This window comes from Procambarus clarkii, chromosome 41 (genome assembly GCF_040958095.1).
Source record: "Procambarus clarkii isolate CNS0578487 chromosome 41, FALCON_Pclarkii_2.0, whole genome shotgun sequence".
In the NCBI taxonomy this organism is placed as follows: Eukaryota; Metazoa; Arthropoda; class Malacostraca; order Decapoda; family Cambaridae; genus Procambarus; species Procambarus clarkii.
The window spans coordinates 36,192,685-36,217,395 of NC_091190.1; the positions used below are offsets into that span (position 1 = coordinate 36,192,685).

The following is a 24,711-nucleotide window of genomic DNA, read 5'->3' on the forward strand; positions in this document are numbered from 1 at the left end:
CTAAATAAAGTCCATCTTTGGCTAACTGCCAACAAACTCACCCTTAACATTGACAAAACTTTCTATATTCTGTTTGGCAATAAATCCTCTAATCAAATAAATCTCAAAATAAACAATACCCAAATTTGTAACAAATTAGATGGCAAATTCCTTGGCATTCTCATCGACCACAAGCTGAATTTCCAGGGACACATTCTAAATATATAAAAAAAAGTTTCAAAAACTGTTGGCATTCTTTCTAAGGTCAGATATTATGTACCCCGCCCTGCCCTGGTGACTCTATTACTCCCTTATCTATCCATATCTCAACTATGGTATTTGTGCTTGGGGCTCTACTACCCAAAATCATTTACGTCCTCTAATTACTCAACACAAAGCTGCTACTAGGACAATAACCCACTCTGGCCCCAGACATCACTCGGTTCCCCTACTCAAATCTCTAAATATGTTTGACATTAAGTCACTGCACATTCTCTCATGTGTATTATACATATATAAAACGCTAAACTGTAATGCCAATCCTGACCTCAAAAGCTTCATAGAAGGTTGTAACAGAACCCATGAGCACCACACCAGAAATAAATACAGTTTTGATATTCCTAGAGTACGACTTAATCAAACTAGAAATGCTCTACAAATCAAGGGACCCAGATTGTGGAATGACCTTCCCAACCATGTTAAAGACTGTACCTCTCTCAACCAGTTTAAGATAAAAACGAAGCTATACCTAATAAATTCCCTGTAACCTACCTTACCCCTCTATTGTCAACCAATGTCTGTTTTTTTTTAAAGAGCGCTGTTTGTCGACAGAATTGTATTTGAGCTGCTTTTTCAGCTATGTTTTCATTCCATGTTTTCATTTTACTCTTTATGCTCAATTAGTATTAAGCTTTAGTCATTTAAGTTTTTCCTGCCCGAAACGCTTTGCGTAATAGTGGCTTTAGGCATTGTATGTACTAGTCCTATCTATAAATCCATCACTCTTTGTAAAATCTCTTGTATGTATGTACCTTACCTAAATAAACATTTAATTTGATTTGATTTGATTTGATATCTGTGGCTAACTGCCAACAAACTCACCCTTAACATTGACAAAACCTTTTATATTCTGTTTGGCAATAAATCCTCTAATCAAATAAATCTCAAAATAAACAATACCCAAATTTGTAACAAATTAGATGGCAAATTCCTTGGCATTCTCATTGACCACAAGCTTAATTTCCAGGGACACATTCTAAACATATCAAAAAAAGTTTCAAAAACTGTGGGCATTCTTTCTAAGATCAGATATTATGTACCACGCCCTGCCCTGGTGACTCTCTATTACTCCCTTATCTATCCATATCTCAACTATGGTATTTGTGCTTGGGGCTCTACTACCCAAAATCACTTACATCCTCTAATTACTCAACACAAAGCTGCTATTAGGACAATATCCAATTCTGGCCCCAGACATCACTCGGTACCCCTACTTAAATCTCTGAATATGTTAGACATTAAGTCACTGCACATTCTCTCATGTGTATTATACATATATAAAACGCTAAACTATAATGTCAATCCTGATCTCAAAAGCTTCATAGAAGGTTGTATCAGAACCCATGAGCATCACACCAGAAATAAATACAGTTTTGATATTCCTAGAGTACGACTTAATCAAACTAGAAATGCTCTACAAATCAAGGGGCCCAGAATGTGGAATGACCTTCCCAACCATGTTAAAGACTGTACCTCTCTCAACCAGTTTAAGTTAAAAGTGAAGCTATACCTAATAAATTCCCTGTAACCTACCTTACCCTTCTATTGTCAACCAATGTCTGTTTTTTTCTTTAAAGAGCGCTGTTTGTCGACATAATTGTATTTGTGCTGCTTTTTCATCTATGTTTTCATTTCTTGTTTTCATTCTACTCATTATGCTCAATTAGTATTAAGCTTGTCATTTAAGTTTATCATGCCCGAAGCGCTTTGCGTAATAGTGGCTTTAGGCATTGTATGTACTAGCTATACCTATAAGTTAAACAATCCTTGTAAATATTTATTGTATGTATGTACCTTACCTAAATAAAATTGTATTGTATTGTATTGATATACATACATATACATTCACATACATATTCAATCACCCACACAAATACACACATCAATAATCTTTGTATCACAAGTGATTCAACAAGAGGCTCACAAGTCACTATACTAGGCACTTTACATCTACCTTGATTACCTTGAGGTGCTTCCGGGGCTTAGCGTCCCCGCGGCCCGGTCGTCGACCAGGCCTCCTGGTTGCTGGACTGATCAACCAGGCTGTTGGACGCGCTGCTCGCAGCTTGACGTATGAGTCACAGCATGGTTGATCAGGTATCCTTTGGCAGTGCTATGATGAGTCGTCCAATTACTAGTCTTGCTCCACACCCACCCAACTGGGCGGCAGCTTAACAGTCATGTGCTCCACACCCACCCAACTGGGCGGCAGCTTAACAGTCATGTGCTCCACACCCACCCAACTGGGCGGCAGCTTTACAGTCATGTGCTCAACACCCACCCAACTGGGCGGCAGCTTTACAGTCATGTGCTCAACACCCACCCAACTGGGCGGCAGCTTAACAGTCATGTGCTCCACACCCACCCAACTGGGCGGCAGCTTTACAGTCATGTGCTCAACACCCACCCAACTGGGCGGCAGCTTAACAGTCATGTGCTCCACACCCACCCAACTGGGCGGCAGCTTTACAATCATTTGCATGAATTACTTACAGTAAGCAAATTTTAGATACTTCGCTAAGATTTTGGGCAGCACATCATTATAAATGAAGTATTTACACTTTTCTTGGACACCAATGATGGTGTTATCTCTGAATTCCGCAATTTTTTTTAAATTCCAGTACTGTATATAATGACGCAAAGTATGCGAATAGTTCTGCAATAGTGATCCTATCCTGCGTCATAATTTACATACATATCTACTTCTGTTTTGTGTATTAAAATTACTACATTTTTATGTTAATTTATTTCTGTAAATGATGATGATAAATTTCAATAAATGTAAGTAATAACATAAGAACGGAAACTGGTTGCGTAAATGGAAATGGTTGGGTACATTTCCTTTCACCTAATGTGACTATTCATGTGTCCGGACACTGGTGATGGTGTGGTATTGGCTATTTATTTGACCATATCTTTGCTTTCATTTAAGATATGTTTACCTTGAAATGTATTTACATTATCGTCTACATCTGTCTTTATTCTGAAATAAAGACCTTTGACGTTACTTTACATATATGTACATTAATTCTGCGGTTGGAAGAAAACACTCACTGAGTGGGGGACTTGTTTATTTTATAATAATAATAATAATAATTAATTATTTAAACAAATAATTAATTAATAATAGTCATAATTAGTGATTTAATAATTGATAATCCTTAAATGAGGAAGCCTAGTAGCTCATTATAACGAATAAATAGATGATTAAAGTGGAATTAATTATGGTGACTAATAATGATTAGTGAATAACCATAAATTATTATACAGAAATAAAATTATTGGATAGCCGTTATAATGATTAAATCAAATACAATGAAGAGAGATCTCGTATTCTTGGCTTATCACTTTAGGGGTTCCGTCGGAGAGCCCCCAATCCCGTGAGGGCCAGCGGCGCGGAACCCCCACCCCGAAGGGCGAGCGGAAGCTGGCCGCTATAAGTAGGAACATGACTTCTCGCTACCGTGGCCGTAAGCGTGCCCGTATGCCCGGAGAGGCCATTAAAAAACAATCAGGTTTTCCTGACTGAAAAAGGTACCATTCCGGGTCTACTAGACAGATGCTGCTAACAGACGCAGCTCGCTTGGTGGGCCGACGGAGCTCCATCTTGACGAGCCGTGGAGCAGAGAGGCGGGATGGCCCACCGACTGTGCCCTGGGAGGAGTACCTACTGCCGGGTTTGTACTCCGAGCAGGGAGCGCTTTCCACCATGGCGAATGACTGGTCGATCCCGTGTATATCTTCGTCGCAGTAGCCCGCCCTCACAGAGACCAGTCCTGGAAGGCTGGCCCCAGGGCGGGTGTGGGAATGTGAACGCTGTCCACTCCGAGCCCGACTCCCCAGGGTCGACCCCGTGTCGGTCATTGTCACTGTGGTGAGCCCCGCGGGTGTGGAGTGGAGGTATCGGTTTAGAAGCATGTCGGTCACCTCCCAGGATACCTCGCACGTTGGGCATAAGAGCTGTGGTCCATCATCACAGGTTTTCCTCGTCCTCGTTCTATTGTGGATCTGGAAGTATTAAAGCAGTAAGGGTGGGCAGGAGCTGGTGTGCAGAGGTAACGTGAAAAGCAAAGGCACGGGTGCGTGGGACCCGCATCAAAGCGTACTGCTGGCAACTTAGGCTGTGAGAGTGGTGATAACTGGATGCGACACCTGTTGCGTAAGGCAGGAATGAGTAGAATTGAATGAAGCCCCAGCATAACTGAGTGGGGAACTGCGGGACCACTTACGCTCAACAAGACGAATTAGAACTGTAACAAAATTATTATTAAGAATGTAGAGAAAATGCGGTCTTCCCTTCTTCTCTCGTGAAATTCCTCGGCTGGGACACGCCACCTGTAGCCTTGGCAGCTGGACCATTGCAGCTGCGGCATCTTCGGTTGGACGCCGCTAGATGTCTACTTCAGCAGCTGGGACATCGTTGACTGGATACCTCCTTCCGGAGCCTCAGCTGCTGGGTCATTGGCTGAAAACTCGTCAGCCGGGACATCCGGAGCTAGGCTAGGCCCCACCGGTGTCATGCACATCTGGCACACCACCAGCTGGCCCAACAGCTGGGCCTCGCCCAGTGGCCGTAACGCTACCAGCTGGGCCCACAGCTGCTGGATCATCGGCATGGACTACGTGAGCCGGCACCTCAGCAGCTGGGTCTGGCCCGAGAAACAAACAAACAATATATAATGCATAAATTAGAAAGGAATATAAAGAATGACAAATGTAAAGAACAGAAATCGTACATAAAAATAACGAGAGTGACTGCGCATGCTCGGCTGCAACACCACCAGCTGAGCCTTCAGCTGCTATTATTAGCTACTAATAATTATTTGACACTACTATTATACGGGCTGGACCTTCAGCTGCAAACAATTAATTAACAATAATCACAATGATTAATTACAAGGCATGCTCAGCTGTAAGACCGTCAGCTGAGCCTGCAGCTGCTGGCTCATCGGCTGGGACCACAACAGTCGGCACGTCAGCAGCTGTGCTTGGCCCCCAGGGGCATGCTCAGCTTGGAACACCACCAGCTGGGCCATCAGCTGCTGGATCATCGGCTGGGACCACGTCAGCCGGAATCTCAGCAGCTGTGCTTGGTCCCCAGGGGCATGCTCAGCTGGAACACCCCCAGCTAGGCCATCAGCTGCTGGATCATCGGCTGGGACCACCTCGGCCGGAACATCAGCAGCTGTGCCTGGCCTCCAGGGGCATGCTCAGCTGGAACACCACCAGCTGGGCCATCAGCTGCTGGATCGTCGGCCGGAACGTCAGCAGCTGTGCTTGGCCCCCAGGGGCATTCTCAGCTGGAACACCACCAGCTGGGCCATCAGCTGCTGGATCGTCGGCCGGAACGTCAGCAGCTGTGCTTGGCCCCCAGGGGCATGCTCAGCTGGAACACCACCAGCTGGGCCATCAGCTGCTGGATCGTCGGCCGGAACGTCAGCAGCTGTGCTTGGCCCCCAGGGGCATGCTCAGCTGGAACACCACCAGCTGGATCAAACCCTCTAGTTCGTTTAGCTAAACAAATAACAATTTTTGACGCTAGTTACAAGATTATTAATGTTATATACATGTATACACTCTCATACATACATGTACATATATATATATACGTATACATATATACATACACATACATATCTAATCACCCACCGAAATACACACATCAATAATCTTTGTGTCACAAGAGATCAACAAGAGGCTCACAGGTACATTGGGATTGAGAGGATACATAGCATAGTAATTACATTCTTGTAAAGCCACTAGTACGCGCAGCGTTTCGGGCAGGTCCTTAATCTAAGAAAATTTTAAGTAGGTATTTACCTGCAAAATTTATAAAAATGATAAAAGTTACATAGCAAGAAAAAAATAAAAGATGAGAGAAAATTGTAGGCATATTAAAGCACATAGGTAGCTCAGATTGATTGCAATGACAGCTTGAATGGTAGTTTAACAAAAATTTATATGCACAATACAGCATATGGCTAGCACATAAAAAACAGCAATGAACACAATGATAAAGTTGTTTGGATTAAGTACATAAAGATTGGGAGATTGGGTAACACTAGATACAGAGAAAATTTAAAGCTCAGTGTAGGAAACTACGAAGATGAAATTAGGTACTTTTTGTTTTTGTTTTTAAATGAGGCAAAAGTTTGACAGCTTTTCAATTCCCTAGGGAGTGAGTTCCATAGACTAGGTCCCTTAATTTGCATAGAGTATTTACACAGATTAAGTTGACCCTGGGGATATCAAAGAGATATATATTTCTGGTGTGGTGATAATGGGTCCTATTACATCTGTCCAGGGAGAAATTCAGAGCATGGTTTGCATTTAAGAACAGGGTTTTGTAAATGTAATTGACACAAGAGAATGTGTGGAGGGAGTTAGTATTTAGCAAGTTAAGGGATTTAAACAAGGGAGCTGAGTATTGTCTGAAAGCAGAGTTTGTTATTATTCTGACAGCAGATTTTTGCTGTGTGATGATGGGCTTAAGGTGGTTTGCAGTGGTAGACCCCCCATGCACATATACCATAATTAAGATAGGGATAGATTAGTGCATAATATAGTGAGAGGAAAGCAGAGTTAGGAACATAATATCTTATTTTGGAGAGTATTCCAACTGTCTTAGAGACTTTCTTAGTTATGTGTTGAATGTGGGTGCTGAAGTTGAGTCTCTTGTCTAGGAATAGGCCAAGAAACTTGCCATCATTTTTATTACTGATGTTAATGTTGTCTATCTGTAGCTGAATTGCATTCGATGATTTGCTTCCAAATAAGATGTTGTAGGTCTTTTCTGTGTTTAGTGTTAGTTCGTTAGTTGACATCCATATTTGGACTTTTTTTTAATTCATTATTTAGTGTATGTGGGTTGGGGTCTGAATAGATAAGGGTAGTATCATCAGCAAACAATATAGGTTTAAGAATATTAGAGACATTAGGCAGATCATTCATATATATAAGAAATAGAAGCGGTCCTAAGATGCTGCCCTGTGGCACTCCAACGGTAATTGGTAGAGTGGAAGAAGTTGTGCCATTGATGGTTACACATTCGTGTCTGTCAAAGATAGGATCGGATGTAGTCGTGGGCAAGGACTCTGATTCCATAATGCTGGAGTTTAAGTAAGAGGTAGTTGTGATTAACAGTATCAAAGGCTTTTCTTATTTCACTGAAGAGTCCAATCGGAAACTCATTTTTGTCAAGGGCTGAGTAGATTACGTCAAGGAGACTAATGATTGCATCATTGGTGCTCTTTTGGGACCATAAGCCAAACTGGCAGGGGCTGAGTATGTCGAATTTTACGAGGTAAGAATAGAGCTGTTTGTAAATAATTTTTTCAAATATTTTTGATAGAATGGGTAGATTTGATATTGGTCTATAATTGTTTATGTCCGCCGGATTGCCTCCTTTATGGACTGGCGTTACTCTTGCTTTTTTAAGGATATCAGGGAAGGTGTGACTTTATTGGATGAACCATAGATGTGTGGCTCCTCTTGCATGATAGTATGATGATAGATGGAATTACTGGTGTCGATTTCACTTTGCCTCAGATCAACAAGATCTTGTTGAAGTTCTTGGTGTACTGCTGCTCTCAGATTGCTCATTGACAATCCAAGGTTATACTCAACATCTCCTTTAAAGGCAGATTCTTTGGCTAACTTATCAGCTCTATCATGCATTCGGAGGCCAACATGAGATGGAGACCACATAAAATGGACTGTTACCATCATTAATAATTTTGTTGTATTTGTGTCTAGCTTCAGACACGAGCACGTTACAGTTATGTGTTAAAGAGTTGAGAGCAATTAAGGATGATAAGGAGTCACTGACAATTAATGTATCAAGTTTAGAGACTTGTTCACATTTCAGTGCAAGAAGCAAGGGAAATAGTTCGGTCTGAAGGGTAGAGGCCCAGTTGTTTATACGGACTCCCCACTCAAAGTACAAGCCATCGCCCATTGTCAGAACAACTGCACCCGTGGTGCGGTGTAGGGAACTATCAGTGTATATGATTTGAGAGAGAGAATGCTCTGTGGACAGAGCATCAATATGGCTTAAGGCATTGATCTTTGCCTCAAGACGAAGCTTGGGCTGCCCTCTAATTTGCTTCTTGGGTGGAAAGGGAGGGATTAAAATTGGAAAGGGTTAATCTCCCACGGTGCAGGAAAGTGTCGATGTTGTTTCTCAAATCAAATCAAATGTTTATTTAAAATCAAATGTTTATTTAGGTAAGGTACATACATACAAGATATTTTACAAAGAGTGATGAATTTATGGATAGGGCTAGTACATACAATGCCTAAAGCCACTATTACGTGAAGCGTTTCGGGCATTAAAAACTTAAATGACTAAAGCTTAATACTAATTGAGCATAAAGAATAAAATGAGTTGAGAACAAATAAAAAGGGGGGAACATGGCTGAAAAAGCAGCACACAGTCGACAAACAGCGTCATTTAAAAAAAAAAAAACAGACATTGGTTGACAATAGAGGGGTAAGGTAGGTTACAGGGAATTTATTAGGTATAGCTTCGGTTTTATCTTAAACTGGTTAAGAGAGCTACAGTCTTTAACATGGTTGGGAAGGTCATTCCGCATTCTGGTTTCTCTTGGTACAAATTATAAAGCTGATACATTTTGAGTTCAGTTCCAGTTTTAGTTATCCATTTGGAGAATTTTGGAGAATTGATTTTTCAGTTACCATTGACAGTGAAAAGAAACAGAAGAAATATTGAGAAAATTCGTGTTAGAATTAATAATCTTACCTTTTCGGTCATATTTAACAACATTATACTATAAATATAAATATAAATATATATATATATATATATATATATATATATATATATATATATATATACATATATATATATATATATACATATATATATATATATATATATATATATATATATATATATATATATATATATATATATATGTATGTCGTACCTAGTAGCCGGAACGCACTTCTCATCCTACTATGCAAGGCCCGATTTGCCTAATAAGCCAAGTTTTCATGAATTAATTGTTTTTCGACTACCTAACCTAACCTAACCTAGTTTTCTCGGCTACCTAACCTAACCTAACCTATAAAGATAGGTTAGGTTAAATTAGGTAGGGTTGGTTAGGTTCGGTCATATATCTACATTAATTTTAACTCCAATAAAAAAAAAATTGACCTCATACATAATGAAATGGGTAGCTTTATCATTTCATAAGAAAAAAATTATAGAGAAAATATATTAATTCAGGAAAACTTGGCTTATTAGGCAAATCGGGCCTTGCATAGTAGGCCAAGTACGACATTCTGGCTACTAGGTACAACATATATATATATGTCGTACCTAGTAGCCAGAACGCACTTCTCAGCCTACTATGCAAGGCCCGATTTGCCTGATAAGCCAAGTTTTCATGAATTAATTCTTTTTCGACTACCTAACCTAACCTAACCTAGTTTTCTCGGCTACCTAACCTAACCTAACCTATAAAGATAGGTTAGGTTAGGTTAGGTAGGGTTGGTTAGGTTCGGTCATATATGTACGTTAATTTTAACTCCAATAAAAAAAAATTGAGCTCATACATAATGAAATCGGTAGCTTTATCATTTCATAAGAAAAAAATTAGAGAAAATATATTAATTCAGTAAAACTTGGCTTATTAGGCAAATCGGGCCTTGCATAGTAGGCCGAGAAGTTCGTTCTGGCTACTAGGTATGACATATATATATATACATACACACACACACACACACACCCATACAACCTATATATTATGTGAGAAATCTTTAAAGAATTCTGATAAAGAAAAAGATCTAGGGGTGGTTCTAGATAGAAAACTATCACCTGAGGACCACATAAAGAATATTGTGCAAGGAGCCTATGCGATGCTTTCTAACTTCAGAATTGCATTTAAATACATGGATGGCGATATACTAAAGAAATTGTTCATGACTTTTGTTAGGCCAAAGCTAGAATATGCAGTTGTTGTGTGGTGCCCATATCTTAAGAAGCACATCAACAAGCTGGAAAAGGTGCAAAGACATGCTACGAAGTGGCTCCCAGAACTGAAGGGCAAGAGCTACGAGGAGAGGTTGGAAGCATTAAACATGCCAAAACTAGAAGACAGAAGAAAAAGAGGTGATATGATCACTACGTACAAAATAGTAACAGGAATTGATAAAATCGACAGGGAAGGATTCCTGAGACCTGGCACTTCAAGAACAAGAGGTCATAGATTTAAACTAGCTAAACACAGATGCCGAAGAAATATAAGAAAATTCACCTTCGCAAATAGAGTGGTAGACGGTTGGAACAAGTTAAGTGAGAAGGTGGTGGAGGCCAAGACCGTCAGTAGTTTCAAAGCGTTATATGACAAAGAGTGCTGGGAAGACGGGACACCACGAGCGTAGCTCTCATCCTGTAACTACACTTAGGTAATTACTTAGGTAATTACACACACATACAAGGAACATTGGGTTTGTTAGGGGTACATAGCATGGTGTTTACATTCTTGTAAAGCTACTAGTACATGCAGCGTTTTGAGAAGGTCCTTAATTTAACGGATAATTTTAAGTAGGTAAATTGTAGCAAAATTTTTAAAAGTTGACAGATACTTTGTAAACAAAAAAAAAATGAGAGAGATTACTAGGTATATTAAAGCACATCAATTGCTCTGATTGATAGCATTGACAGATATCACCAGTCGCTACATGGTGTGGAAGAATAGCGGTGTAAATCCTAGCATTTAACTAGGCATTTTTGGAGATTCGAACCAGGGTTTCCCAATGCAGGACAACGAGGCTAAGCAGACAGCTGCTTCCCGAGAAGGCGCTGCAAAGAAACATGTATCAGTAGGCGTGGGGATAAAAATAACAAAGGTATCCACCAAATCAACTAGGTGTTTATGGATGAATAAACCATCAGGACGAGTAGAATCAACATGACTAAGATCAAAATACTTAGTCCATGTAGCAGAACCAAATAAAGCTTGGAACGTATTAGAACTGGAAGGAATCGTGTAAGTGTGACTGCGGAGGGAACAGCACCGAGCACCTCCAGTAAGAAGGAGGGGGGGGGGGGGACAAAGAGGCCCAGTTGTTACAATGAGAGATGGAGCCACTCCATGTGATGAGGTGGTCATCATTGGGAGCTTGGGGCTCAACCCAGCCACAGAGGTGGGAGGGGGAGCAAATAGGGGTAGATGGGACCTGGTGGACCAAGCACTCACAAGTCAGGTAGTAGAAGAGCTCCCAGAACCCCATCAAGCAGGGAGAGTCAGGAGCTGCCTGATCTGGGACCAATGTAGTGTGGGGCTACAGAGCCCAGCTTTCCATCACAGTCCGACTTGGGGGGCCTGGTCTCCCACCCCTCACGTCTTAGAAGTTAAAAAGAGGGTCAGATATCAGCATGTAAATGAATGAGTAAACATTTCATCAACAAACAAGGCCCCATACCCACCATGGAGCCACAATTAGAGGATAGGACACCCAACAAGACAAAGGCCCCCCACCCCAAGGGTGGAGGGCCTTTGTCTGGTGGGGTGCACTGTAGATATACGCCCTACAATCGCAACCATAGGAATCATCAGTCCGTCAAGATATAATCTATAGAGTGTCACACCTTCCCTGATATCCTCAAAAAAGCAAGAGTAACGACAGTCCATAAAGGAGGCAATCCGGTGGACATAAACAATTATAGACCAATATCAAATCTACCCATTCTATCAAAAATATTTGAAAAAATTATTTACAAACAGCTCTATTCCTACCTCGTAAAATTCGACATACTCAGCCCCTGCCAGTTTGGCTTCCGGTCCCAAAAGAGTACCAATGATGCAATCTCCTTGTCTCCTTGACATTATCTACTCAGCCCTTGACAAAAATGAGTTTCCGATTGGACTCTTCATTGACCTAAGAAAAGCCTTTGATACTGTTAATCACAACTACCTCTTACTTAAACTCCATCATTATGGAATCCGAGGCCTTGCCCTTGACTACATCCGATCCTATCTTAGTGACAGACACCAATATGTAACCATCAATGATACAACTTCTTCCACTCTACCAATTACCGTTGGAGTGCCACAGGGCAGCATCTTAGGACCTCTTCTATTTCTTATATATATAAACGATCTGCCTAATGTCTCTAATATTCTCAAACCTATATTGTTTGCTGACGATACTACCCTTATCTACTCAAACCTCAACCCACATACACTAAATAATGTTGTGAATAATGAATTAAAAAAAGTCCACTTATGGATGTCAACGAACAAACTAACATTAAACATCGAAAAGACTTACTACATCTTATTTGGAAGCAAATCATCAAATGCAATTCAGCTACAGATAGACAACATTAACATCAGTAATAAAAATGATGGCAAGTTTCTTGGCCTATTCCTAGACAAGAGACTCAACTTCAGCACCCACATTCAACACATAACTAAGAAAGTCTCTAAGACAGTTGGTATACTCTCCAAAATCAGATATTATGTTCCTAACTCTGCTCTCCTCTCATTATATTATGCACTAATCTACCCCTATCTTAATTATGGTATCTGTGCATGGGGGTCTACCACTGCAAACCACCTTAAGCCCATCATCACACAGCAAAAATCTGCTATCAGAATAATAACTAACTCTGCTTTCAGACAACACTCAGCTCCCTTGTTTAAATCTCTAAACTTGCTAAATATTAACTCCCTCCACACATTCTCTTGTGTCAACTACATTTACAAAACCCTGTTCTTAAATGCAAACCATGCTCTGAAACTCTCCCTGGACAGATGTAATAGGACCCATTATCACCACACCAGAAATAAATATCTCTTTGATATCCCCAGGGTCAAACTTAATCTGTGTAAACACTCTATGCAAATTAAGGGACCTAGTCTATGGAACTCACTCCCTAGTGAATTGAAAAACTGTAAAACTTTTGCCTTATTTAAAAGCAAAACCAAAAAGTACCTAACTTCATCTATTTAGTTTCCTACACTGAGCTTTAAATTTGCTCTGTACCTAGTGGTACCCAATCTCCTAATTTTTATGTAATATCAAATAACCTTATCATTGTGTTCATTGCTGTCTTCTTTTATGTGCTAGCCATATGCTGTATTGTGACTACCAATTTTTGTCAACTACCATTCAAGCTGTCATTGCAATCAATCTTATATTGTTTCTGCTGTATTGTGCCTACCAATTTGTTGTCAACTACCATTTTAAGCTGTCATTGCAATCAATCATAGCTACCTATGTGCTTTAATATACTGTACCTATAATTTTCTCTCATCTTTTTTTTTTTCATTCCATGTAATCTGTTATCATTTTTTTTGTCTATAAATTTTGCAAGTATTTACCTCCTTAAAATTTTCTTAGATTAAGGACCTGCCCGAAACGCTGCGCGTGCTAGTGGCTTTACAAGACTGTAATTACCATAATTGTATCCTCACATTCCTTATGTACATTCTTGTATATGCATAAATAAATAAATAAATAATGGAAGATCAACACGATATAATTGGGCTCAGCAATGAAGGAAAAGATTGACAATAAAAGTGTCCCCTTGCTCGACAATGCCGAGTACCACAGTTTTACGGGTGAGAGGGTGTGCCTCCCCAAAAACCCGGAGTCTAAACAGAAGAAAATATCTGAAAGAATAATCAAGAATTACAAAACGTCACAAGGAAATAGCAATTAAACAGGAGAATTGGGAAGGAAAAATTAAACTTAATAGGAAAAAGCATTCAGCACAATTAGCGAAGATGGCAGCAAGAGCATTAGGCTTCAAAAGGACAGAGGACACTGTCCCATGGAGCATCACACTCTAGCATCTGCCAACCAAGCCCCCTCATGATGGCAACGGGCTGGAAAGGGAGGGAGAGATGAGAAAGACGAGAGGGTGAAGAATACTGCCCAGTGTAACACTAGTGTTAATAGGTAGAGTGGGTGAATTGGAATCATTCACAGAGACATACTGGAGCCTGTCACTAAGGTAAGACTGTAGGTATTGGAGGGATTAACCTCTTACTCCGTAATGTTGTAATTTAAGAAAGTTAATGTGTTAACAGTTAAAAAAGTCTTAATGTAGGTCAACAAATAAATGAACAAGGGTACTCATTTCTTCCAAGAGCTGCATATATAAAGTTAATCATACTAATCGGTGCATGATTGGTCCTTTTTTGGGCCTGAAACCATTATGGCAAGAACTAAGTAAATTTTGTTTTGCTAAATAGGATTAAGGCTGTGTGTAGATTAACTCTTTAAAACATTTTAGACAAAATCTGCAGAGTTGATATTGGTCTATAATTGTTGACTTCAGTGAGATTGACACTTTAATGGACTAAGGTTACTCCTGCTTTTTTTCCCCTTAGAATATCAGGAAACGTTTGGAGTTCAAATGATTTGTTGTAGAGCAATGAAATGGCTGGAGCTAAAAATCTAGAGGTTTCTTTGAAAATCAGGGTTGGTATGTGAACATATGGTATCTGTGCATGGGGTTCATTCATCCACTGCAAATTATCTGATGCTCATCAGGTAATTTGCATCACCCAATAAAAATCTGTTATCAGAACAATAAAACTGTCTTCAAACAACACACAGCCTCTCTGTTTAAATCCCTGAACATGCTAAATATACACTCGCTCTACACATTCTCTTGTGCTATTTACATGTACAAAACCTTGTTCCTAAATGATACTCCTGATCTGAAACTCTCCATTGATAGATGTAATAGAACCCACGAGCACCACAACATAAATAAATATCTCTTTGATATAAATTGACAGTCATGCTAATATAATTGCCAGTAAGGTTTATGTAATTCACAATCATCTTAATTAATATCTTAATCTATCTAATAGATTAATATCTAATCATCTTAATTATTAGTATGCTTAACTCGATTCATACAGCTCTTGATAAAAGTGAGTTCCCAGTTGGGTTATTTGTGGACCTGCGTAAAGCTTTTGATACTGTCAACCACCAAAACCTTCTTCTTAAATTACATCATAATGGAGTCAGAGGACACTCCCTACAATACCTCAAATCCTACCTTACTGACAGGCTCCAATATGTTTCTGTGAATAATACAATTTCTCCCACCCTACCCATCAACATTGGTGTTCCTCAGGGCAGCATACTTGGCCCTCTCCTCTTTCTCATTTACATTAATGACCTTCCAAATGCCTCCCAACACCTCAAACCAATTCTATTTGCTGACGACACAACCTTCATTTACTCCAGTCCTGACCCCCTTGCTCTAAATGCCACAGTAAATACTGAGCTAAATAAAGTCCATCTTTGGCTAACTGCCAACAAACTCACCCTTAACATTGACAAAACTTTCTATATTCTGTTTGGCAATAAATCCTCTAATCAAATAAATCTCAAAATAAACAATACCCAAATTTGTAACAAATTAGATGGCAAATTCCTTGGCATTCTCATTGACCACAAGCTGAATTTCCAGGGACACATTCTAAATATATAAAAAAAAGTTTCAAAAACTGTGGGTATTCTTTCTAAGATCAGATATTATGTACCACGCCCTGCCCTGGTGACTCTCTATTACTCCCTTATCTATCCATATCTCAACTATGGTATTTGTGCTTGGGGCTCTACTACCCAAAATCACTTACGCCCTCTAATTACTCAACACAAAGCCGCTATTAGGACAATATCCAACTCTGGCCCCAGGCATCACTCGGTACCTCTACTCAAATCTCTGAATATGTTAGACATCAAGTCACTGCACATTCTCTCATGTGTATTATACATATATAAAACGCGAAACTATAATGCCAATCCTGATCTCAAAAGCTTCATAGAAGGATGTAACAGAACCCATGAGCACCACACCAGAAATAAATACAGTTTTGATATTCCTAGAGTACGACTTAATCAAACTAGAAATGCTCTACAAATCAAGGGGCCCAGAATGTGGAATGACCTTCCCAACCATGTTAAAGACTGTACCTCTCTCAACCAGTTTAAGTTAAAAACGAAGTAAGTAAGTAAGTAATTATCAAAAGAAGGCACCAAACCAGGAAGGCTATGTAGCACCATCAAATGTGCGGGATAATCGGAGGGCGCTAAATATCACCAAGGATGCCAATACGAGAACAGAAACGCACAAGGCGAACGATATCAAAAGTATCCGAGTCACCAAGAATACTATCGAGGGACAAGCGACCGCAGGGGACGGTCGGAAAACAAGATACAGTAAGTAAGTAATTATCAAAAGAAGGCACCAAACCGGGAAGGCTATGTAGCACCATCAAATACGCAAAATAATCAGAGGGCGCTAAATATCACCAAGGATGCCAATACGAGAACAAAAACGCATAAGGCGAATGATATCAAAAGTATCCGAGTCACCAAGAATTCTATCGAGGGACAGGTGACCGCGAGGGGCGGTCGGAAAGCAAGACACACGCTCGTCCTGGAAGTCAGGACATTCAAGAAGGACATGCACGACCGTAAGAGGGACAATGCAACTTGGACAATAAGGGGCAGGGCGGCGCTCCATCAAGTGACCATGGGTTAAGCGAGTATGGCCAATACGCAACCTCGCCAGAGCTGTTTCCCACCTCCGGTTACGGTGGAAGGAGGACGGCCACGAGGAAACACAACATTTAAGAGTACGTAGCTTGTTACCAGTAACAGACAACCAAGAAGCCTGCCAACGGGTAAGGACTGAGGAATGGATAACCGGGTAAAAGTCGGAATACGGAATGCCTTTACGAGAGATGGGACAAGAGCGGACAGCTTCCTTGGCGGCAGCATCCGCACGCTCATTTAAAGACACACCAATATGGCTGAGAACCCAACAAAACTCAACCGACTTAAATTTACTGTGAACGAGAAACAGCCAATGCTGGATCTCGACAACTACTGGATGAACCGGATTAAAGGACCCGAGAGCCATGAGGGCACTACGAGAGTCAACAACAACTACAAAGGAAGACTGACAACGAGAAAGCAGGAGACGAAGAGCATAGAGAATAGCATAAAGTTCCGCTGTAAAGATGCTAGTCTCCGGAGGCAAGCGACACATATAAGTGCGATCAGGAAAAACAACAGAGTAGCCAACACCGTCCGCAGACTTAGACCCATCGGTGAAGACAGAAACGGAGCGGGAGTGAGAAGAAAAGTGGTCGAGGAAAAGGCGTTTTAGAACCAGTAGGAGGGGTAAAAGCTTTAGTGATACGGGTCAAGGATGTACAAAACCGCGGAAGAGGGACCCTCCACGGGGGCAAAGAAGGAACAACACGAGGAGAAACATCAGAAATACGAACGGAAAGAGAATCCTGTAGGCGAGATAACTGGACAGAAAGAGGGAGGTGGTGAAGAGGAACAGAAACCGCAGGAGGGGTAAAAGTTAAAGCACGACAGAGGCGAGAGGAAGGATGTTGCAAGGACCGCGCAAGATAGCGAATACAGTAGCGATCACGGCGGTCCTGGAGAGACAAGAAGCCAGTGTCAACATACAAGCTAAGGATGGGAGTCGAACGAAAGGCACCAGAACTGAGGCGTAACCCAGTATGGTGCAAAGTATCAAGACGGCGAAGAGTAGAAGGAGAAGCAGACGAGTAAGCAGGGCAACCATAATCGAGCTTAGACAGGACGAGAGAGGAATGTAAAGCAAGGAGAGTGCGCCTATCTGCCCCCAAGAAGTATGGGACAAGACCCGAAGGAGGGTAAGGGCCTTAGAGCACTCAACACGGAGGTAAGAGATATGGGGAGACCAAGACAAACGAGTGTCAAGGAATAACCCCAAAAGCTTCGCGGAATCTTTGTATTCAAGGGGATGACCATAAAGTGACAAAGAGGGACAAAGAACAACCCGTTTCTGCGTAAAAGTCATGGCACAAGTCTTAGAAGTAGAGAACTTGAAGCCATGATCTGTGGCCCAAGACGACATGGCATCAATTGCAAGTTGAAGCTGGCGTTGAAGGAGAGGCGAATCATCACCCTGACAACAAAGGGTAAGATCATCGACATAGAGAGCGGAGAAGACACCAGAAGGAAGAGAGGAAAGAAGACCATTGAGGGCAACCAGAAAAAGAGTAGTGCTCAGAACACTACCCTGGGGCACACCTTCGTATTGCTGAAAAGAGGGAGAGAGAGCGGTACCAAGGCGCACCCGAAAGGAACGACGAGAGAGGAAGCTGCGGAGAAAGAGAGGGAGATGACCACGAAGGCCAAAAGAATGAAGTTGAGATAGGATATGATAATGCCAAGTGGTGTCGTAAGCCTTTTCCAGGTCAAAAAGGACAGCAACAACGGAGGTCTTCGCAGCAAAAGCAGTACGAATATAGACCTCCAAGTTCACCAGGACATCTGTCGTGCTGCGGTACTTGCGGAAACCAAATTGAGAAGGGGAGAGGAGGTGATGGTGTTCCAGGAACCACATCAGACGAACGTTAACCATACGTTCAAAGAGTTTGCAGACACAACTTGTGAGAGCAATTGGGCGAAAGTCCTTAGGGGAAGTACCCAGAGACCCCGGTTTGCGAACAGAGAGGACAACGGCATCGAGCCAGTCCTCAGGGACTGACGACGACTCCCAGATCCGATTATACAGACTCAGTAAATACTGAGACGTGCTCGGAGGGAGATGGTGAAGCATCTCATAATGAACGCCATCGGAGCCCGCCGCCGTAGAACCGCAGAGGGCCAGGGCAGAACGAAGTTCAGAGAGAGAGAAGGGATCATTATAGGGAAGCTGAAGATGAGTGCAGAAATCTAAAGGATGAGACTCAAGGACAGGTTAACGAAGAAGGAAAGATTGGGGAAGATGAAGACCAGAGCTAACAGAAGAAAAGTGGGAACCCAGTTCGGAAGCGACCTGCAACGGGTCCGCCACAAGAGTATCATGGAGGTGAAGGACCGGTGAAACATCGGGAACGAACTTACCCGCTATCTTGCGGATACGCTTCCAGATCTGGGCCAGAGGGGTTTCGGACGTAATTGTTGAGACATAAGATGCCCAACATTCACGTTTAGCCGTACAGATGGCCCTACGGGCCACCGCACTCGCTTTCCGAAAGAAAAGAAAAGAATTGGTCGTCTGCCTACGGCGGTGCCTCTTCCAGGCTGCACGCTTACAGCGGGCAGCCCGAGCACAGTCCGCATTCCACCAGGGAACGCACTTCCGCGGACGCCGAGAGGAAGAGCGAGGAATAGAGAGGAGGGCAGCGTTGAAGACAGTGTCATGAAAAAGGAGGAGAGCGCGAGAGAGAGGCAGAAGGGAGAGGTCAGAGAGAGCAGCACTGACGGTAAATAAGGTCCAGTCTGCCTTAGCAAACTGCCACCTAGGGAAAGAGAGGGAAGGGCGAAAAGAGAAAAAGGAAACAAGGATGGGGAAATGATCACTTCCATGGAGGTCATCAAGAACCTGCCACGTGAAATCTAAGTAAAGAGAAGAAGAGCAGAGAGAAAGATCAAGACAAGAAAGGGTGCGAGTCCGAGAGTCCAAATGAGTGGGCTCACCAGAATTCAGAAGAGACAGGGAAGAAGAGAGGAGAAACGGCTCAAGGAGGCGACCCCGGGTATTCGTCAGAACGTTACCCCAAAGGGAATGACGACAATTGAAGTCACCCAGCAGGAGCACAGGCTCCGGCAAGGAGTCTAGGAGGTGTTTCAAATCAGGAAGAGAGAGCGAGACACTCGGGGGAGATAAATGGAACAAACTGTGTACCATTTCCCCACAAAGATACGAGCAGCAGAACAATGGAGAGGCGAAGGAAAAAGTAAAGGAACAAAGGGAACATCAGCACGAATCAAGAGAGCAGAAGAATTAGAAGCCCCAGCAATGGCTGGGGGGGGGGAGAGAGAAAGGAATAGCCAAGAAAACGACCAGGACAAGCACCAAGCATTGGCTCCTGGAGACAGACACAAAGGGGCGAAAACCGCGAAATCAGAAGTTGGAGTTCGAGGAAATTGGCGTAATAACCTCGAACGTTCCATTGAAGAATGGACAACGACGAGAAGAGAAAGGACAAAACCAGAGAACAAGGAAGAAACCAAGGCGAAAGAGCAACAGAGCACGTTAAAGAATATCAGGGTCGGGATCAGGGTCAGCAAAGTCAGGGTTAGGGGGCATGGGTAAACTGAGCAAAGACGGAGGGAAGGAAACGGGAGAACAGATCAGAGGTGGGCGGGCGGGGTCCGGAGGAGGAGGAGGAAGAGGAGGAGGAGGAGGAAGAGGAGGAGACAACGGAGAGGAGCAGTCAAGGACAGCAGCAGGAAGAGGGGGAGTAGAAAGAGGGGAGCGCACCCCAGCAAGAGCAGTAACCGAAAGGGAAGCAGGGGCCAAAGAAACCTTCATAGCAGGAACAGGGGGCGCAATCACTGAAACGGGAGGGGAAGGAGCAACAGAACCAGACGTAGGAGCTGAGGAAGAAAGCGAAGCCTTCTTACCCTCCGGGGAAGAGGAAGGAGAGGAGCCAGGCTTACGCTTCTGACTTAAAGAGACCGGTGTCCCAGCAACTACGTATTGGGCAACGGATTCCAGTGTCTCAACAGGAGAAGCCGAACGAGAGCACACATGACGGCCGCTAGGAGAGCGATGGACATCCGCCCGCACCGACAGGCGGTGGGGAGAGCCGATAGATGGAGGAAGAGGATGGGAAGGAGGAACGGAGGGGGACGAGGAAGAAGACACAGGAGACACGACAGACCGGGTAGAAGGGGAACCCCGGACAGAGGACCATGAGGAGGATCCTTCGGGAGAGAACCCAAAGGAACAGAGGAGGGGACAGTGGGCGCATCAGGGTCCAAGGCCTGGAAACGGTTGTGAGTCTGAGGAAGGCGGGAAGGACGAGGAGAGGTAGAGCGCAACACGCGAGCATAAGAGATATTAGCATAAGGCGGGAGCCAGCGAACCTGGCGTCTTGCCTCAGGAAAAGATAAACGCTCCCGGTGCTTCAAGTTGAGGACGGCTGCCTCAAGCTTGTAATGGACACATGCACGGGAGAAGGTATGATGGGCCTCACCACTGTTGAGGCAACGAGCCTGGGGAGAAGTGCACTCCGACTTAGAGTGATCTTCGCCACCACACAAAGGACAGAGAGAGACAGTCCCGGAGCAGCGGAAGGCACCATGCCCAAACCTCCAGCACTTGTTGCAGAGCCGAGGAGAAGGAATGTACTCCTGGACAGAGCACCTGGCACCAGCAAGAATGACAGAGGGTGGAAGGGTCCTACCATCAAAGGTAATCTTCACAACCCGGAGGGGTTGACGGCGACTACCACGAGGGGGACGAGTAAACGTGTCCACCTGGAGAATAGAATGGCCCTGGGCAGCAAGGATATGTTGAATATCGTCGTGGCAGTCGCGCAGGTCCCGAACACCGGTCGCAACATGGGGCGGGAGCAAAATAGTGCCAACACTGGCATTCAACTGAGCGTTCTTCGAGACCCGAACAGGGGTCTTGCCAAGGCAAGATAAGACAGCCAAGCGGGAAGCAGCATCCTGAGAAGGAGCAGCAACAACACGTGTACCGAGACGAGTGGGGTTGAAAGTAATGGAGGCATCCACGGAATCAACGAGATGTCGATGGAGGGAGAAATCGTCAGGAGGCGCAGAATCAAGAGGGAGGAGATCAAAATATTTGGCCCACAAAGCGGGACCAAACAAGGCTTGATAGGTAGCAGAACTGGAAGGAATCGAGCGAGGGCGGCCGTGACGAGGACGGCGGTGAGAACCCCCAGAGAGAGAGGGGTTAAAAGGCGCAGTAGTTACAACTAGAGAAGGAGCCGCGCCAGGGGACGAGGTAGTCACCACTGGGGGCCTGGGGCTCGACCCAACCACAGAGGAGGGAGGGGAGCCAGGGGAAGGAGTCAGAGAGGCCAAAGGAGGAGCAAGGTCGGGGCCCAATGCAGCGGAGGCTACAGAGCCCGGTCTTCCAATACGGACCGACTCGGGGGCTTGGTCGCCCACCCCACGAGCCTGAGAAGGTACACCAGAAGCAGCCGAAACAGGGGCTATCATCATGACGAAAAGAAGAATTCATTCACGAATGTGCCCCCACACCCACCATGGAGCCACAATTAGAGGCAGGACACCCAACAAGAAGCTATCGCCGATCTTGCCGGGGCCTCCTAGGGGTGCGTCGTGAGTATACGCCCCACAAACGCCACCTTAAGAAACCGACAGTCCGTCGAGATCGGGTTCAGTGACGAAAGGGGGATTGACAATAAAAGGTTCCCCTCGCTCTCGACGTCGGGTACTACAGTTCTACGGGTGCAAGAGTATGCCTCCTCAAGCACCCGGGTGTCAAAATAGAAGAAGTCCAAGGAAAAAACCAGAACGAGCAAAAGGTCGGCAGGAAACGGCAAGCAGATAGGAGAAGAGGGGGGAGAAAAACGAAACAGAAGGAAAAGGAAAAGATGCCCAGCAGAATTGGAGAGGACGGCAGCAGGAGCACAAGGCTAGAAAAGGACATAGGACTGTCCCAAGGAGCATCACACTCCGGCAGCCGTCCACTCAGCCCCCACACGGCGACAACGAGCTGAGCGGGGAGGGGGAGTTAAAAACGAAGCTATACCTAATAAATTCTCTGTAACCTACCTTACCCTTCTATTGTCAACCAATGTCTGTTTTTTTTTTTAAAGAGCGCTGTTTGTCGACAAAATTGTATTTGTGCTGCTTTTTCATCTATGTTTTCATTTCTTGTTTTCATTCTACTCATTATGCTCAATTAGTATTAAGCTTGTCATTTAAGTTTATCATGCCCGAAACGCTTTGCGTAATAGTGGCTTTAGGCATTGTGTGTACTAGCTCTACCTATAAGTCAACCATTCTTTGTAAAAATTTATTGTATGTATGTACCTTACCTAAATATACATTTTATTTTATTTTATTTTTTTAATATAATTGCCAGTTTGGATAATATAATTGACAGAGGATTATAGGAATCAGGATAATATTATTGCTAATCAAGCTAATATAACTTTGAATCAGGCTTTTTCACCCACAGGGTTATTGATCGATGGAACTGACTACCCACCAACGCCATAACTGCCAAAATGTGCTGAATTTCAAAATATACCTGGAAAAAATCAAGCAAAATGGGGGGGGGAAGGGAACCTTCAACAAGCTGCCAGCTTCCCGTTTTGCCCTCAGGTAAATCGAGTAAAATAATATTCCAAGACAATTACAGCATAACTGATAAAGTTAGGCTAGAGTAATATAAATTTCTGGTAAATTTAGAGTGATGTAAATTTCTAGAGTAATATAAATTTAAATTTCATATTAACTTGACTGACAGTTATAAATGCCAATCTGCCTTCAATAAACTCTTCGGTGAAATATTTATAATCAAGAGTATTATTCATAAATATGCCTAAACAAAAAATATAAAATAGACATCAGTTTGCATATGAATCTGATGAGAAAATTCCTTGATTAACCTACATTTCCCTATCAATCAAATGGTCTCATCTTAAGTACGTCTCAGACTGTCTTCTTCACCAGCACCAATGCTAAATAATATTACAACAATAATGTCCATAACTTAGCTGCAGAGTATATTACATTTTAAATAAATTTTCACAGAGAACAAAAACAGAAAGCATATTATTATTTACATAAATATGAAGAAAAACATTTAAAGCTTTGATTTATCTTTGCTAAACTAAAGAGATATTTCTATACTTATAAGCAATTTTGAATTTTCCTATAGTGATAGCTTCTCTAGTTCTTGCTTGGTCATCTAACTTTCATAAAAGAACAATATAATAAAATATCTTGATCTTTACCTTTCATGGTAAAGTGTATTTCTCAAACAAAATAGAATTACCTTTGAAGAACATCCAACTGACAATGTGATAGCACACTGTTAGATTAAAGTTAAGTTACTATACCTGTATGTGCCTCATTATCCTTCAACATTCTCTTAATTACCTTCCACACTCTAAATGTTTAGCTTATTATCTGCATGTATCACTAAGACAACTGAATCTCTTCCCACACTCTGGACACTCGTGAGGCTTGTCACCTGAATGCGCTAACATGTGCCTTATTATTTTTCCACGTTCTCTAAATTTTTTGCCACACTCGGCACATTGAAAAGGTCTCTCATCCGCATGCACCATCCTGTGCCTCTTCATATTTCCATACTGACTGAATATCTTCCCACACTCTGGACACTCATGAGGTTTATCACCTGAATGCACTAACATGTGAGTCTTCATATTTCCACGCACACTGAATCTCTTCCCACACTCTGGACACTCATGAGGTTTATCACCTGAATGCACTAACATGTGAGTCTTCACATGTCCATGACTGGTGAATACCTTCGGACACTGTGGACACTGGTGAGTCTCCATCTTCTTTATGACAGGTGCAGTTTGTGTGAAGGTTTTCTCCCCCGGATGTTGGGAGAAGCGTCAAGGCTTGAGTGTTGTTTCTTAGAGTTAGACTTGATGTGAGCACTTGGCGGTCAAT

General features: G+C 42.8%; 1 long non-coding RNA gene across 1 annotated transcript; it reads right to left on the reverse strand.

The window, feature by feature from the left end:
- Positions 1-3,312: 3,312 nt before the first annotated feature.
- Positions 3,313-24,554, reverse strand: LOC138373313 (uncharacterized). The gene is made up of 2 exons (XR_011231154.1): positions 24,126-24,554; positions 3,313-4,907 (listed from the first exon to the last, which is right to left on the reverse strand). It is a non-coding gene; the product is annotated as an uncharacterized lncRNA (long non-coding RNA).
- Positions 24,555-24,711: the final 157 nt, after the last annotated feature.